Source organism: Staurois parvus, unplaced genomic scaffold (assembly GCF_062004578.1).
Source record: "Staurois parvus isolate SC_StPar_1 unplaced genomic scaffold, SC_StPar_1.0 ptg000421l, whole genome shotgun sequence".
NCBI classification, from domain to species: domain Eukaryota; kingdom Metazoa; phylum Chordata; class Amphibia; order Anura; family Ranidae; genus Staurois; species Staurois parvus.
The window spans coordinates 277,764-295,454 of record NW_028318217.1 but is presented as its reverse complement, the minus strand read 5'-3'; positions in this window follow the sequence as shown (position 1 = coordinate 295,454).

Sequence of the window (17,691 nt, the reverse complement as noted above, 5' to 3'; positions counted from 1 at the left end):
TTGCTCCTCTATTCCTGTTCTGGTGACAACCCAAAATGTTGGATTTTTCCATCACCGTCAGTGGCTCCCATACCATATACAGGTGAATCGCCCTAATGGGACACAGACTGCAATAAAAGCCTAACAAGGGTTCCAAAACTAAAATAAAAGTAAAAGTTTTGTCTTTAGTTCTACTTTACCCTATATAAGGGTCCCGTTACTGGGGTCACCCCTTCTTGAGGGTTACAATCTCTGTCAGGCAATGTGTATCTGTAAGATGAAATGTCCCCATAGGGAGGAGGAGAATTCCCATCCTAGACACGTCACGGGAACATTGAAGGATTCCCCCTCACCTCTCGCTCAACTGGCAACTCTACAATTTGTGGTTTCTCCGTCCTTCCAGTCTGTCAGTGAAGGTTTCATATACACAATAAAGCTAGAAGGCCTGACTAACAGCTAGGATGATTTAGTATGTACCAAAAAATCTCTTCTATGTCCCCTAACCCCCCCCCCCCCTCCCCCCGATTTAGTTTCACTGACACCCATGAGTTTTGGGTTTCCCATCAATTACAGTTTTGTTTTTAGGTTTATTATCACTGTAAGGCGTGGCTCACACCAATGCGCATTTTTAGTGCTTTTTGCAGAATTGCACTGCAGTCCATTTAACATGGTTTCCTATGGGATATGTTCACATCTAGGCTCTTTGGAGCTGCCGTGTTTTTGGAAAGGTCAGGGATTTTTTTAAGTGCAAAAAGCAGCATTTTTACCACAATAGAGTTCAATGGAGAAGCTGCTGAAATGCATGGAGTGCATTTTTGCCACGTTTTCGCTGTGTTTTGCGCTTTGTGTTTTTATTCTGCCGAAATAAAAAATAAAATGTTCCCTTTAACAAACAAAAAAAAAAGAAAAAAAATTAAAACGTGGTAAAAACGTGGCAATAATGCACTGCAAAATGGACAAAAAGCACAATGCATTGGTGTGAACCAGGCCTAAGGCTTTTATGAGCATATTTATTTATTTATTTATTTATCGAGTTTATATAGCGCCAAAGGGTTTGCTCAGCGCTGTACAATAGAGGGGGACAATACATGAAACAGTACAGTAACATCAAACAGTACACGAGGGGTAAGAGGGCCCTACTCTTTCGAGCTTACAATCTAGGAGGGAGGGGGTAGAGGTACAGGAGGAAACGGCTGTGGGGGATGGAGTGGTAGGAGGAGGGAAGGGCAGCGGCTGTTAGGTAAGGGTAGGGTAGGCTTCCCTGAAGAGGTGGGTTTTCAGGGAGCGCCTGAAGGTGAGGAGGGAAGGTGACAGTCTGATGGATTGGGGTAGTGAGTTCCAGAGGATGGGGGAGGACCTGGAGAAGTCTTGCAGTCGTGCGTGGGAGGAGGAGACCAGGGAGCAAGATAGAAGGAGGTCCTGTGAAGAGCGAAGGGTACGGGTAGGGTGGTACCTGGGAATCAGGTCGGTGAGGTAGTTAGGGGCAGTGTTGTGAATGGCCTTATAGGTCAGGGTGAGCAGTTTGAATTTAATGCGTTGGGCAATGGGGAGCCAGTGGAGGGAGAGGCAGAGGGGGGTGGCAGAGGTGGAGCGGCTGGTGAGGTGGATGAGCATATAGCCATAAACCAAGCTGGGCTTTGTAAAATGAGGGTTATTGACGGGGTAAGAAAGTCATAAAATATCAGGGTGTGGCCTGAAAACAAACAAACTAAATAACGCTTCTATGACTGAAACAACTGCCAGGGTTATAACTAGAGACAAGGCTAGCCATACATACATGAACAACAGAAATGAATGGATTCCCCCATCCACACTGATCAGCATGGATCTAGTAATCTCCACCGCCAGATATTAGTGTCAAGCAGCCTCGGCTACCTGAAAAGTGACTGCTGATAGGAGACAGACATTGTTTGGCCCAAAGTTTTCCACCCTTCCTCAGTCAGTCTTTAAATTGACTTTTGTTAAGCCCAAGGGGGTTTCGGATTTTGCCCGATTTGGTAGGAAAAGGCTGAAATTGGAGCCATTTGTGGCCAGCTTAAAATGGTATTAAATAAATGTGTCCCATGCTGGTTTATGCCATGCTAGTATGCCAGGCACCCTAGCCTCTTATGGCAGACGTAACCGTCAAATGGAGCTCTCCTCCTCTTCACTGTCAAGGCTTCCATTTACTCCTTGGCTTCTGTCTCTTCAGTGACTTGAATGGTCAGGCTGTGATGACGTCACTCCCATAATGGCGCATGGATGTCACATTACCACGGCACAGACCGGGCCCCATAAATGTGGTCTGAGCCACCTGTGTGCAGCTCCGATTACATTACCACAGACAGCCGGGGGGGGGGACATTTATTGCTAAAGTGATCAGAAGGATCTCTTCTGGTTTAACCCCTTCCCGCCCAGTGTCATTAATACAGCGTCAGTGCTGTTTTTTAAGCACTGATCACTGTATTGGTGTCACTGGGGATGTCAGTGACACCAAGATAGATCTCCCCAGTGTCAGAATGCAGTCCTGCAGTCCCGTTAAAGTTACTGATCGCCACAATTACAAGTAGGAAAAAAAAAATTCCAGTATCTATACCACCATTTGTAAATACTATAACTTTCACGTAAACCAACTAATTTACACGTATTGGGATCTTTTTTTAGCAAAGCCATGTCGCAGAATGCATTTTGGCCTAAATTTATGACGAAATTTGATTTTTAAAATTGCTTTACTGGACATGTTTAATAGCAAAAAGTCCAAAATATGGTTTTTTTTCTCAAAATTGTTGGTCTTTTTTTGCTTTTAGTGCAAAAGAAAAATGCACAGGTGATCAAATACCACCGAAAGAATGCTCAATTCGTGGGAAAAAAAAGGACATAAATTTCATCTAGGTGCAGGGTTGCATGACCGCACAATTGTCAGTTAAAGTGACACAAAGAATGGGCTGGTCAGGTGTCAGGGTCCTGTCCACGGCAGGAGTTCTGGAAGATCTGGCATTTCTGCCAGTACTCTGCATGGCTGCAGAAGTACACATCAGCCTCAGTCTGGTGCCAGACGGCCTTTATAAGGAGGCTCATCACTTCCTCTGGTTGCTGGATGATCTCTAGCTCCCCGTGCCCTGTTCCCAATGACCGACTCGGCTTGCTCCTGGACCTGTCTACTCTGCCTTACCCCTGATCTGACCTCGGCTTGACTTACGGATACTCTCTCTCCCTCTCGCTCTTCTGTGTATGACCTCGGCTATCCCATCTGACTACGTCTGCTCTGATTCCCACCTGGTACCTGACCTTGGCTTGAACCGACTACCCAGTAAACATCTAAATCCCGGAAGGGCTTGCATACCACACACAGGTGCCTCCTGTCTGCAGACCTATCTCTGTGCACCAGCTGTGCTCCTGAGTGGACCACCAACCAGCACTCCTACAGGCGACCTGTGCAACTTTGGGCCTGACTCCCGCTGTCCCACTCTCAGGGGCGTCCGGAACTTAGCCACAAGGGAAGCCCTCTCTCCATTGGCCTCCATCACCAGGTACATGATATCAGGAAGGGGTTAAACCCCCTGCTATCAGCATGTTAAAGAAATTGACTTCACTATCACATTAAAGAGGACTAACATATTTTTCTGATTCCCTTCCCTTTTTCCTCTGGAACTTGCTGGTGTCCCGGAAGGCAGTAGTGACAGTCCTGGCTGCACAGATGCCCCCTGGGAAGGCAATGTCACCATTGCTGTCAGAGAAACCCTATACCTATCTGAGATCTCAACGGATTGTCGTATTCCACATGTGCGAGATGAAGTGCAAGACATGTGCTTCATCTCATGCATGCACTGTATTACATGATATTCATTTGCTGTGGAGAAAACGTTTCCCCCAACAGATGCTTGCATTGTCATACGGTCATCCTAATTAAAAGGTATGCGCTAATAACAAACTTATACAAAGGTGTATATCATCATCCCAAAAAAAAATGTTTTTTTTTTTTTTTTTTTTAGTGTTTTAAATAAATAATTATATTGTCCAAACATACATTAGTGTCCAAAAAATTGCTCCCAGAGCACAAGCGCTGTTGCTGGTTTATAATCTGACCAGCCATTAGCTCTGGTGAGTTCATTTAATCTCCTTTGGTGGTGGATTTTTCATATATATATATATATTTTTTGGACACTAATGTATGTTTGGACAATATAATTATTTATTTAAAACACTAAAAAAAAAATAAAAAATAAAAAATATATATATATTAGTGTCCAAAAAAATATATATATATCTGAAAAATCCACCACCAAAGGAGATTAAATGAACTCACCAGAGCTAATGGCTGGTCAGATTATAAACCAGCAACAGCGCTTGTGCTCTGTGAGCAATTTTTTGGACACTAATGTATGTTTGAACAATATAATTATTTATTTAAAACACTAAAAAAAAAAAAAAATTTTTGGGATGATGATATACACCTTTGTATAAGTTTGTTATTAGCGCATACCTTTTAATTAGGATTATTGTTGCCAAAATTTATTTTGGGTGGGATATGCTGCTGACACTTTGGTGTTTTTTGTAAGTGGCGCTTTTTTCTTTTTTAATTTGGTATTCATTGTCATACGGTGCATGTGAGAGATGAAGCACAGGACATTGTGTACTTCATCTCATGCATGTGCAGAATCGCAGATTTTTTTCAAAATGGTGGTGTGGGAACGGGGACCCGGGCAGCACAGAGGCAGAACAAAAGGAGAACAATTCGCAAGGATCTAGGAAAGTATGATTGTTTATTTCCTCCCTATTCAGGTTTTACAGGACACTGGGAATGTATCCTAGACAGAAGGTATATTCAGCCAATATGTGAATTGTGATCCCTGTAAGGGGGACAGTTTGGAGACATTACTTGTCATTCAGGGGTTCTCACCCAAGTAGGGTCAGGTGATCCAACTAAGTTTGGCTACAGAGAGGATTGGTCAGTCCGTATTACAGATCTGGAATTTCAGAGGTTCAAAGAGTTTTGGTTGGGAAGAACCTCCAAACCCTGACTACCAGGACTCTGGTCTTCAAGAGGTTAAGCCCCAGGCAAGGGAGGCTTGAAAGGCAGCAGAGGGAAATCAGTACCGGTGTCAGAGAGGCAGTGTGGAGGAGTTCATGAGCTGTGAGGGATCTGAATGCTCTGGGAACTGAGACACCAGTTGCTTAAGACTAGGTTCACATCTGTGCGGGTGGTGCGGCTGTGGATCCGCATGAAAATCCGTGCAGTCGCACCACCCACACAGAGGAATGCGGACCCGCAGGCGGGTGCCATTAGTTCTAATGGCACGCCGCCTGCACTGGAAAATGCAACCGTACTGGGAACTGAAAGTTCCTGTGCAGGCTGCGTTTTCAGAAGAAGTGCAGGGACTTCTTCCCTGTGTGTCACAGGGCACTGGAGTCCATTCAAATGAATAGGCTCTCATGCCCACTCAAAACATGGACCACACGGCCACATATATGTGAACCGGGGTAAAAGAGCAGTGCAGGATTTTATTTTTTGTTGCCCAATCATACTTACCTAGGTGGATGCAGCATCGGTCCCCCACCGCCTCTAAGGGTGAGAACTCAGCGATAACATGTTCACCGAGTTCTCACAGCTGCTCTGAGCAGAGAGCAGTGATTGTCAGTCACCGCTCTCTGCTCTGACCCCCAGCACTCACTGGAGCGCTGGGCTGTTGAAGGGGAGGGGCTGGTTCAGGCTCTCAGTGGATCACTGACATGCTGAGCCAGGCGCCGCTCCAGACTCTGGGGTGGATCCCAACTTTGAAGTCGGGATCTTTCTCCAGCCTGGACCGGCTGAGTGATGTCAGCTGATAGCGGGCTTCTGCCTTCTTCTGTCAGCTGAAAACGGGTCACAGGAGTGCAGAACGAACTTCATCTTTGGCTGTACTTCTCCTTTAACTCCAGCCACTTACCCTAACAAGAAAAAAAGAAAAATAAATGAATATTAAAAAAAAAAGAAATAAGAGCAGATGGAAAAGCTAAAAAAGGAGAAAAATCTAGCAACAAATGATGCAACTGATGATATTTTGTCTATTGGCTAATAAAAAAGGCAAAGCTCAAAAACGCCTAAAATAGGCTGTATGAAAACGTGCAAAAATTGTGGTAAAATATGCACAAGAAATCGTGCAACAAAAACGCTCAACTTCACTGCGCTCAGTCTGTTCCATTTTCTGAAAAGGTTGTAGAAGTTTTATTTTCATTTTTTCTATAAACACGTATACAGTAGATATAAAAAGTCTACACACCCCTGTTAAAATGTCAGGTTTCTGTGATGTAAAAAAATAAGACAAAGATAAATCATTTGAGAACTTTATCCACCTTTAATGTGACCTATAAACTGTACAATTCGGTTGAACAACAAACTGAAATCTTTTAGGTGGAGGGAAGTAAAAAAAAAAACAAATTTCATTAAAATTGTGTTTAGAAAAAAAAAGAAAATAATATGGTTGCATAAGTGTGCACACCCTTACACTAATCCTTTGTTGAAGCCCCTTTTGATGTGATTCCAGCACTCAGTCTTTTTGGGGAGGAGTCTATCAGCATGGCACATCCTGACTTGGCAATATTTTCCCGCTCTTCCTTGCAAAAACACAACAAATCTGTCAGATTGTGAGGGCATCTCCTGTGTACAGCCCTCTTCAGATCACTCCACAGATTTTCCATCGGATTCAGTCCTGGGCTCTGGCTGGGTCATTCCAAAACTTGAATCTTCTTCTGGTGAAGCCATTCCTTTGTTGATTTGGATGTATGCTTTGGGTCATTGTCATGCTGGAAGATGTTCATGTTCAGCTTTCTAGCAGAAGCCTGAAGGATTTGTGCCAATATTGACTGGTATTTGGAACTGTTCATAATTCCCTCCACCTTGACTAAGGCCCCAGTTCCAGCTGAAGAAAAACAGCCCCAGAGCATGATTCTGCCACCACCATGCTTCACGGTGGGTATGGTGTTCTTTTGGTGATGTGCAGTGTTGTTTTTGCGCCAAACATATCTTTTGGAATTATGGCCAAAAAGTTCACCCTTGGTTTCATCAGACCAGAACACATTTTCCCACATGCTTTTGGGAGACTTCAGATGTGTTTTTGCTAAATTTAGCCGGGCTTGGATGTGTTTCTTCATGAGAAAAGTCTTCCGTCTTGCCATTCTACCCCATAGCCCAGACATACTGTATGAAGAATACAGGAGATTGCTGTCACATGGACCACACAGCCAGGACTTGCCAGATATTCCTGCAGCTCCTTTATTGTTTCTGTAGGCCTCTTGGCCGCCTTCCAGACCAGTTTTCTTCATGTCTTTTCGTCCATTTTGGAGGGACGTCCAATTCTTGGTGTTGTCACTGTTGGTGTTGTCACTGTTGTACCATATTTCATCCACTTAATGATGACTGTTTTCACTGTGTTCCATGGTATATCTAATGCCTTGGAAATTCTTTTGTACCCTTCTCCTGACTGATACCTTTTAACAACGAGATCCCTCTGATGCTTTGGAAGTTCTCTGCGGACCATGGCTTTTGCTGTAGGATGCGACTAAGAAAATGTCAGGAAAGACCTAATAGAACAGCTGAACGTTATTTGGGGTTAATCAGAGGCACTTTAAATGATGGCGGGTGTGTACTGACTCCTATTTAACATGATTGTGAATGTTATTGCTTAATTCTGAGCACAGCTACATCCCCAGTTATAAGAGGGTGTGCACACTTATGCAAACACATTTATTTTAGTTTTTTATGTTTACTTCCCCCCCTAGAAGATTTCAGTTTGTTTGTAAATTGAGTTGTGCAGTTTATAGGTCACATTAAAAGGTATAAAAAGTTCTGAAATGATTTATCTTTGTCTCATTTTTTTACATCACAGAAGCACGACATTTTAACAGGGGTGTGTAGAATTGTTATGTCCACTGTAAGTATCTCTGTATAGACAATAATGTGAAATTTCTGGTTGGTGCTGTAATCAGATGACTGAAACCCCTATGGCAAAAATAACACTAAAAGGGTAAAACCAACACACCTCAATACATTGATGTACATTCATGTGTACATACCAGGACAAAGGGCAACCTTTAAAATGTATCTAAAGCCCAGGAAAGAAGGAAGATACTCTAATGGGGACACTTGTTCTGATGACAATTTTTGGCTATAAACAAAAAAAAAGACCACAAATTTTGGAAACAAATTATATTTTTCACTTTTGGTTATAAAAAATATCCAATAAACTCAAAGTTAGTCATAAATTTATTAAAATGTATTCTGCTACATGTTTTTGGCAAAAAAAAATCCCAATACATGTATATTAATTGGTTCGTGTGAAAGTCATAGCATCTACAAAGTATGGTGTATATACAGTGTGTATGTGTATGTGGGTGTGTATATATATATATAGGAATTTAAGTTATTACTTTCTGACTGCCTATCACATTTCTTGAGGTGCTGGGCAGTACAACACCCCCCCCAAAGACCCCCTTTTGGAAAGTAGACACCCCAATGATTTTGCAGAGAGGCATGTTGAGTCCATGGAACATTTTATTTTTTGCCACAAATTTTTAGTATGACAATTTTTTTTTTTTTTTACACATAGTTGTCACTGTATATTGCAAGGATTTCATTCAGTATAACAAGCCAACAGTTCAGACATGTACATCGGAATAACACATCGACACATAATGGCAGTATAAAAAGACAAGGGAAAGCAATATGTTCCCCCAAAATAATAATGGTTAGAATAGAAGGGGGGAAAAAAATCACATAGGTCCAATGTTCAATGGAACAAACAACTAAAATGCATCACAGAACACTCTATGTATGAGAATGAGCAAATCCTTCAAGGGGTAATGACATACTGTAGTGAAACAGGCATAGAATACATAAATAAACAAACAAAACTCTTTTGTATAAGTGGATCCTGTGCGGGGGATCTGTAGAGATTAGAAACAGAAATCAGAAAGGGTTTTGAGGAGGGTAAGGGAGCACCTCCGCTTTCTCCCGTGAAAAAAAGAGGCATCGGATCTGGGGCAGAGGCGTATTTGCCGAGAGACAAACAAGGCATTTGCCTACGGCGGCACTTTTCAGGGGGGTGGCACTGCGGCAGCGCTGCCACTCCTTTACCACAGAAGGGACACTTCTGTGAGAAAGGGACAGGGGCTGCTGTGTCTTACCTGTGTCTGTGTCTCCGTGTCCCATGTCGATCCGGTCCACAAGGCACTGCTGGAGGCGGGGTGCAGTGGGTGTCTGTCCGGTGTCTTTACCTTCCTGGATCTTGATCACGATGTGGGCGGGATGACAAGCCACCCCTGGGATCACTGGGAAGCCTATGGCAGCCTGTCCCTCCCTCTGCAAACTCCGCCTCCTCATAGTGAATGGCCACCAGATCTGAAGCTCAGAAAAGGCACACAGGCGGCCAATCACAGGTGAGGAGGTGGAGCTTGGAGAGGGGGAGCTAAGCGGCTGCGCGAAGGTTGAAGATTGAATGAGGAAGCAGCTGGAGCCGGTGAAGAGCAGGAGAGCGGCTGGAGAAGGAAGACAGCTGATGGGTAAGTGTCTGTGCCTGAAGGAGGGAGCCCGGGCTGGAGCAGGGGTCAACACAGCGATGTAAGTATAATTGGTGTCAGTGGGAGTAATAGTGCCCCATCCCTCTGACACCAATGAGGGGGCACTTTTTCTCCCACTGACACCAATGATGGGGCACTATTCCTCCCACTGACACCAATGATGGGGCACTATTCCTCCCACTGACACCAATGATGGGGCACTATTCCTCCCACTGACACCAATGATGGGGCAAGATTCCTCCCTCTGACACCAATGATGAGGCACTATTCCTCCCACTGATACCAATGATGGGGCACTATTCCTCCCACTGATACCAATGATGGGGCACTATTCCCCCCACTGACACTAATGATGGGGCACTATTCCTCCCACTGATACCAATGATGGGGCACTATTCCTCCTACTGATACCAATGATGGGGCACTATTCCTCCCACTGACACTAATGATGGGGCACAATTCCTCCCTCTGACACCAATGATGGAGCACTATTCCTCCCACTGATACCAATGATGGGGCACTATTCCTCCCACTGATACCAATGATGGGACACTATTCCTCCCACTGACACTAATGATGGGGCACTATTCCTCCCACTGATACCAATGATGGGGCACTATTCCTCCCACTGTCACCAATGATGGGGCACTATTCCTCCCACTGACATCAATGATGGGGCACTGATACCAATGATGGGGCACTATTCCTCCCACTGATACCAATGATGGGACACTATTCCTCCCACTGATACCAATGATGGGACACTATTCCTCCCACTGACACCAATGATGGGACACTATTCCTCCCATTGATACCAATGATGGGGCACAATTCCTCCCCCTGACACCAATGATGGGGCACGATTCCTCCTCCTGACACCAATGATGGGGCACTATTCCTCACACACTGACACTAATGATGGGACACCATCATTAGTGTCAGTAGGAGGAATAGTGCCCCATCATTGGTGTCAGTGGGAGGAATAGTGCCCCATCATTGGTGTCAGTGGGATGAATAGTGCCCCATCATTAGTGTCAGTGGGAGGAATAGCGCCCATCGTTGTCCGTGGGCGGAGCTCTACTAGGAAGAGGTGGAGCTTAAAGAGGAAGGGGTGGAGTTTGCAGATAAAAGGGTGGGACAAATCGGGGTTGCCCGATTTTAGTCTTGCCTAGGGCAGCACAAAACCAAAATACACCACTGACTCTGGGTCCTTGGTTTCCAAATGAGATGCAAAAATTGCTCTCATCAGAAAAGAGGACTTTGGACCACTGAGCAACAGACCAGGTATGTTTTTCTTTAGCCCAGGTAAGACGCTTCTGACGTTGTTTGTTGTTCAGGAGCGGCTTGACGAGAGGAATACGACATTTGAAGCCCATGTCCAGGATCCGTCTGTGTGTGGTGGCTCTTGATGCACTGACTCCAGTCTCAGTCCACTCCTTGTGAAAGTCCCCAACACTTTTGAATGGCTTTTTCCTGACAATCCTCTCCAGGCTGCGGTCATCCCTGCTGCTTGTGCACCTTTTTTCTTCCACACTTTTCCCTTCCACATAACTTTCTATTAATATGCTTTGATACAGCACTTTGTGGACATCTTCTTTTGCAATTACCTTTTGAGGCTTTCCCTCCTTATGGAGGGTGTCAATGATGGTTTTCTGCACAACTCTCAGTTCAGCAGTCTTTCCCATGATTGTGATTTCTACTGAACCAGACTAATGCAGGCCATAGACGGGGAGAAAACCGGCTGCAAATTCGTCCAAAAAAATAATCGGCCGATTTTCGGATCGTTAGTGGCTGAATTGGTCGGCCGGTTTTCTTGATTTTGACACTTTTTTTTCATTGTTCATGTTGGGGAAAAAGCGGCCAATTTTGCCCATCAGCCGATTTTCACTGCAATGATGGGCAAATCGGACGATCTTTTTCCTGATTAAAAAAATGCGCATGAGCCGTGACCAAAGAAAAAGAAGAACATCTGTATCTATTTTTATCCATACAAATAGATACAATGTTTGCAACCGCAATACTTAGAAATGTCCAATCTATTAGCGGTGTCCCTGCAGACAGCTCCGCTATGATATTTGACATTTAAAAGTATAAGGGTTGCAACATTGTATCTATTTGTATCTGAAAAGAAACATCTGTATCCGAAATGGATACAAATAGATACAATGTTGCAACCTTTACTTATTATTCATATTCTATTTCTTCTTCTTTTAAATGTCAAATATAGTGGCGCTCTCTGCAGGGACACCGCTATTATATTAATTGGCGACCGTAGATGGGACGAAAATCAGCCGACTTTTTTTTACCAATGGTGGTAACGTCGGCTGATTGAACAACCGATTTTTCATTTTTCTAAAAAATGGCCGGTTTTCTCCCCGTCTATGCCCTGCATTAGAGACCATTTAAAGGCTCAGGAACCCTTTGCAGGTGTTATGGCTTAATTCGCTGATTAAAGTGGGACACTTTGAGCCGAGAATATTGCACCTTTTCACAATATTCTCATTTTCTGAGATTGTGGATTTGGGGTTTTCATGAGCTGTAAACCATAATCATCACAATGATGTCAAATCACGGCTTGAACTATCTTGCTTTGCATGTAATGAGTCTATCTCATATTAGTTTCACTTTTTAAGTTGCATTACTGAAATACATGAACTTTTGCACCATATTCTAATTTTTCGAGTTTCACCTGTATACGTGATGCTGCGCACAGTTGCCGCCCTGTAGCAGTAAATCGACTGTGGGCTGTCCTAAATCGGTTAACACCCATGACAAAGCAATTGCAGACCCATAACAAAAATGTAAAACTTGTGGTTCTCCATAGGGATGTACAGGTGTGAGGGCTGAAGTGGATAAACAAGAAGTCTTAATATTGTCCCTGACCATGTGTGGTGGTTCTTGATGCAGCCCATAGACTGTCTGCCTAGCTCTACCCTCCTACATTGCTCTCAGGCCATCATTGACATAATGCAGCATTAATCTGGTCCTACCGGACCCTTGTACATGTCAATACCTAGTGACTGGGGACCAGGACCACTCACCCAGAAGAAGGAAGGTCCAGGATACACTCGGCAGGTACATAGGTGCCTTTTCCTCACCGTGCTCCGACCACTAATCCAGAGAAGTCAGATGGAGTTATTAGCACTGAGCCTGGGGAATGCAGGTCGACCAGTTCTTTTCATGAATGTGTATTTCTGTGATAAATAGGAACCAGAACCTCACCCTCAGGTCTATAGAAATCTATATCGCTACGTCACCTTTAAAAACTTCAACAGTCATCAGCTGCTTTTGATGGAAGGATATGCTGAGTCTTGTTGTTCCCCACCAACCTCCGATCCACTGATCTATGGGACCAAGCCATTCAGCTGTAGGAGGAGAATAGATCTTGTGGGGTGGATTGGAGAATGCTTCTATAGAAAACTATCTTCCATATTGGGCTACAAGCATAAAATTTCATGTTTTCCATGTAACCCTTCCATCTGGGTTTTTTCTTGTCTCAGCAGCTGCTTTGGATGGAAGGACATGCTGAGTCTTCTTGTTCCTCACCAAATGGTAGTGCGTGTTTTCCACCCCTCCAGGAAAAATCTCAGCTACACTAATCGGTAGCACCAAGCCATTCAGCTGTGTGGGAGATTAGATCTTGTAGGGTGGATTGGAGGAGGCTTCTATTGAACGCCATCTTGCAGATGGGTCCACAAGCCCCACCAATGGTTCATGTTTCACCAAGTCCCAAACTATCTTGCCATGTAGTCTGGGCATCCAGGGGGCTCCAGATGACTATCCTTTCCCTCGTAAATTCAAAACTTATAAGTATAGCCTGTTGCCCTCTCACAGGTCTTCTACATCTTGACCCGATATCTGTCACGCTTGCTGGGGAGAAATTGTTTGACTGCAAGGCGGCCAGAAAAATTAATAAGGGACTCTTCAACGCAGATGTTTTGCTGGGGAGTATAGACATCTGCAAATTTTTGGTTAAGGTGAATTACGAGGGGACGAATTTTGTGGAGCCGGTCAAATTCAGGGTCACCTCGAGGACGACAGAGTGTATTGTCACTGAAATGCATAAAACACATTATACTTTCATATCTACAAATATATGTTGCGCTCCTAAATACTTCTCAATGAATACTAATTAAATTATTACCATTAAATTAATTCAAATTATGATACAAATAACTAATAAAAGTGTATAAATACCAAAAAATATTTAAATAGATAATTTCAGCTAATCAATCTCCTCCAAATAAATATCAAAATAATTCCACATGAAATACTCCTCTAAAAAATATTTTGCCAAGTGCTCATAAATCATCTATTAGTGACATGATGTACTTACTAATACCCTCAATTTCATTTATATTCATAATACCCTCATTTAATATAATAAAAATAGTAAACCAACTAATAACACTCAACTAAAACGCATTTAAATGATCCCCCATAAATAAAAATAACCAAATGCTCATAAATAATTAGTAGTGATTAGTGTGAATCCAAATATCATCAAAATAATAGTCCCATTGAATAAACAATTGTTTATATATAGTGACTTGGTGCTTGTTGTTCTTCAATTTGTGACTTTTGTGAATCCTTCAAATAGTGAAGATGTGCGCTCACCTCCCCCGATGCCTGCAATTAGGCTATACACGCTTTCGGTTCACTTTCCCTGGAACCTGCTGGACATTCAATGGGACTATTATTTTGATGATGTTTGGATTCACACTAATCACTACTAATTATTTATGAGCATTTGGTTATCTTTATTTATGAGGGATCATTTAAATACGTTTTAGTTGAGTGTTATTAGTTGGTTTACTATGTTTATTATATTAAATGAGGGTATTATGAATATAAATGAAATTGAGGGTATTAGTAAGTACATCATGTCACTAATAGATGATTTATGAGCACTTGGTAAAATATTTTTTAGAGGAGTATTTCATGTGGAATTATTTTGATATTTATTTGGAGGAGATTGATTAGTTGAAATTATCTATTTAAATATTTTTTGGTATTTATACACTTTTATTAGTTATTTGTATCATAATTTGAATTAATTTAATGGTAATAATTGAATTAGTATTCATTGAGAAGTATTTAGGAGCGCAACATATATTTGTAGATATTTCCAACACAGTTGTAGTTATGTGTTTCATGTTTGTGATCCTCTAGTAATTATCACACCTGTGGCTCGCAAGTCACTCTGATTCATCTATACTTTCATATCTATGCCTGGCCATGGCAGCAGAGAACACGGGCATATCATGAATCGGGTCTGTGGACCAATACTACTGCAATTTTTATTTTTTCGTAATGCCCATGTTGAGGGTTAGGTCCAAAAATATTTTAAATCGAAAGCCGTAATGAGTTTCCATGCGAATGGTCTGGCAAGGTTTAAATTTGGGTTGGCGGCGATAAATTGTTGTGCATATAAATTGCTTTGATCCACAATCAATGCATACAGATCTTCCATGAAAAACAGCTCCACCTGAATTCCGGGTTGAGCAGTTAATGGGGGAAGTACGGGTGCTGCAGGATTTGTGGGCTGCCAATCGGGATTTGCAAGCACATCCAGAAGGATACTAGGGGCTCTACTGGCCTGTGTGCGAATTCTTGGTGGTTGCGGGACAATACTTGTGCTTGCCACCACACCAGCTTGTACTGCACTCATGGAACTCACCATGTAACCAAGTGATACTGCAGTGCTGGTATGTGAAAGACCAGGATGTAGTAGGCCGCTGGTACTCGCCAGTTCACCAAAAGGTAGCGTGGCACTAGTACTGGCACTCTGCTGCATATGAGAGTCATCAAAATTTACCGACAAGTGCTAACAGAGATCAGGCCTGATTCTGCCAACACTGCGGTTTTGTGTGCAATGTATCAAGTGACATTGACCTACTGACACTGCACTTGCTGGGGGAGAATGGGAGGTAAGCGCAGGGGCTAAACACAGGTGTTGGCAGGTGCCGGGGATGATCCCGCTAACGCTGCATTTTTGGGGGATGCTATACTAATGCGAACGCTGATATAGTGTTGATCTGATCAAAGATATTGACCCGTTCAGACATATACTAGCAATGGAGGTTTGTTGTGTATGAGCGTGTTCCTGGCAATCAAGGAGTTAAATGTGATTACTGGTGTACTGACGGGCAATCTGACGCTATCTGTAGCAGTATTTCTGCTGTAAGGTGGTCAGGAGGCGGTTAGAGAAGCGGTTTGTGTTAAGGTGCTGCGTTACTTTAACTGACAATTGCGCGGTCATGCAGCGCTGCACCAAAATGAAATTTACATCCTTTTTTTCACCAAAATTGAGCTTTCTTTCTGTGGTATTTGATCGCATGTGCGCTTTTTATTTTTTGCACTATAAAAAAACTGCCAACAATTTTGAGGATAAAAAACAATATTTTGGACTTTTTGCTATAAAACATGTCCAGTAAAAAAATGTTAAAATAAAATTTCGTCATAAATTTAGGTAAAAGTGTATTCTGTGATATGTCTTTGCTAAAAAAAAATCCCAATACGTGTAAATTAATTGGTTTACGTGAAAGTTATAGCATTTGGTGGTATAGATACTGGATTTTTTTTATACTGATAATAGTGGTGATCAGCGACTTATGGTGGGACTGCGGCAGACATTCTGACACTGGAGGGGGAACTGACTTTGTGTCATCCCCAGTGACACCAGTACAGTGATCAGTGCTAATAAACAGCACTGACACTGTACTAATAGCACTGGGCAGGAAGGTGTTGAGAGGCAATCAAAGGGTTAACTGTGTGATGGGAATGTTTTACAAGGGGCGGGGGTGTACTTCACTGTAAGCACATTGATGGGGATGGCTGTGCTCATCCATCCCGATCAGTGTGCCCAAACTGACAGGAAGGAGGGCTGCATTGTAAACAATGCAGCTCTCCTCCCTGTTGCTCTTTGCCAGCAATCACTAGGACCCGGTGATTGACTCCCAGGGCCACGAACAGTGGCGCAGGTAGGGCGGTCGCATGCCTCGCATGTGCCCCCTACCCGGAAATGCTGGTTCCTGTTTATTTACGTGATCCTGAGCACAAGGACTGCCTTGCCGCAGTATATTTATTGTGGGAGGTCCCCTAGTGGATAATAAAAAACGATAATAACAATAATAATTATATGTATTTATATTTTTTTACTTGGGTTATGTTGCTATCAATGCTTATTTGGAGTTGTTGTTGTCTATTACAATTATTATTATTATTGCTAATGTTCATGCGATCGTTCCATTGTTATTATCACAGCCACAAGGATCTGTCCCCCATTCACCTGGAGACCAGTATTGTGTCCCCGGCCTCTCCAATCCAATCCAACACAATTCTATTGCGGGCTCCTTTGCTTTCAGTCTCTGAGAGTCCGTGTCCCCTGCCTCTCCTCCTCCGCTTCCTGTGTGAGGTGGAGGCTTGGTACACGATTCTTTCACACTGGAGGTACCCTTTCCATGGACCGGAGGTTGCGGCTGTAACGCACTGCACAGCCGTTCTTCCGGTCCGTCGTGGGTGTGCGCTCCCAATGGGCTGACCGGGGCACACCGTACTACACTGCACATGTGCAGCGGCCTGTCGGATGTGCGTTCCACTAGCGGCTCCGGCGTGCCCCTTTAAGGCACGCACATACTGTCACGCACATGCGCCCTTTGTGTCACGCACATACTGGCATGCGTTCCACTGTCATCTGTAGCCGATTTTGGGATTTGGCTCTCCCTAGAAGCCCACGCACTTCTAGGCACAGCAAGTGTATTCCGGATGATTTTGGAACGTATATTAATATTTATCTTTAAGGTGCACGTTTTATAAAAAGTGAAATAGCGATTGGCTTTTCAAGTTCTTTTAATCATTGTTATCTTTGGAAACACAATCACTTAATTATCAGCTTTTCTGAATTATATATCATGCGTCTCTGCACTGATGGTATTAATATACAGTGGGGATCAAAAGTTTGGGCACCCTGCAGAGTTAATATCTTGTACTGCCCCCTTTGGCAAGTATCACAGCTTGTAAACGCTTTTTGTAGCCAGCCAAGAGTCTTTCAATTCTTGTTTGAGGTATCTTTGCCCATTCTTCCTTACAAAAGTCTTCCAGTTCTTTGAGATTTCTGGGCTGTCTGTCACGCACGGCTCTTTTCAGGTCTATCCATAGATTTTCAATTATGTTGAG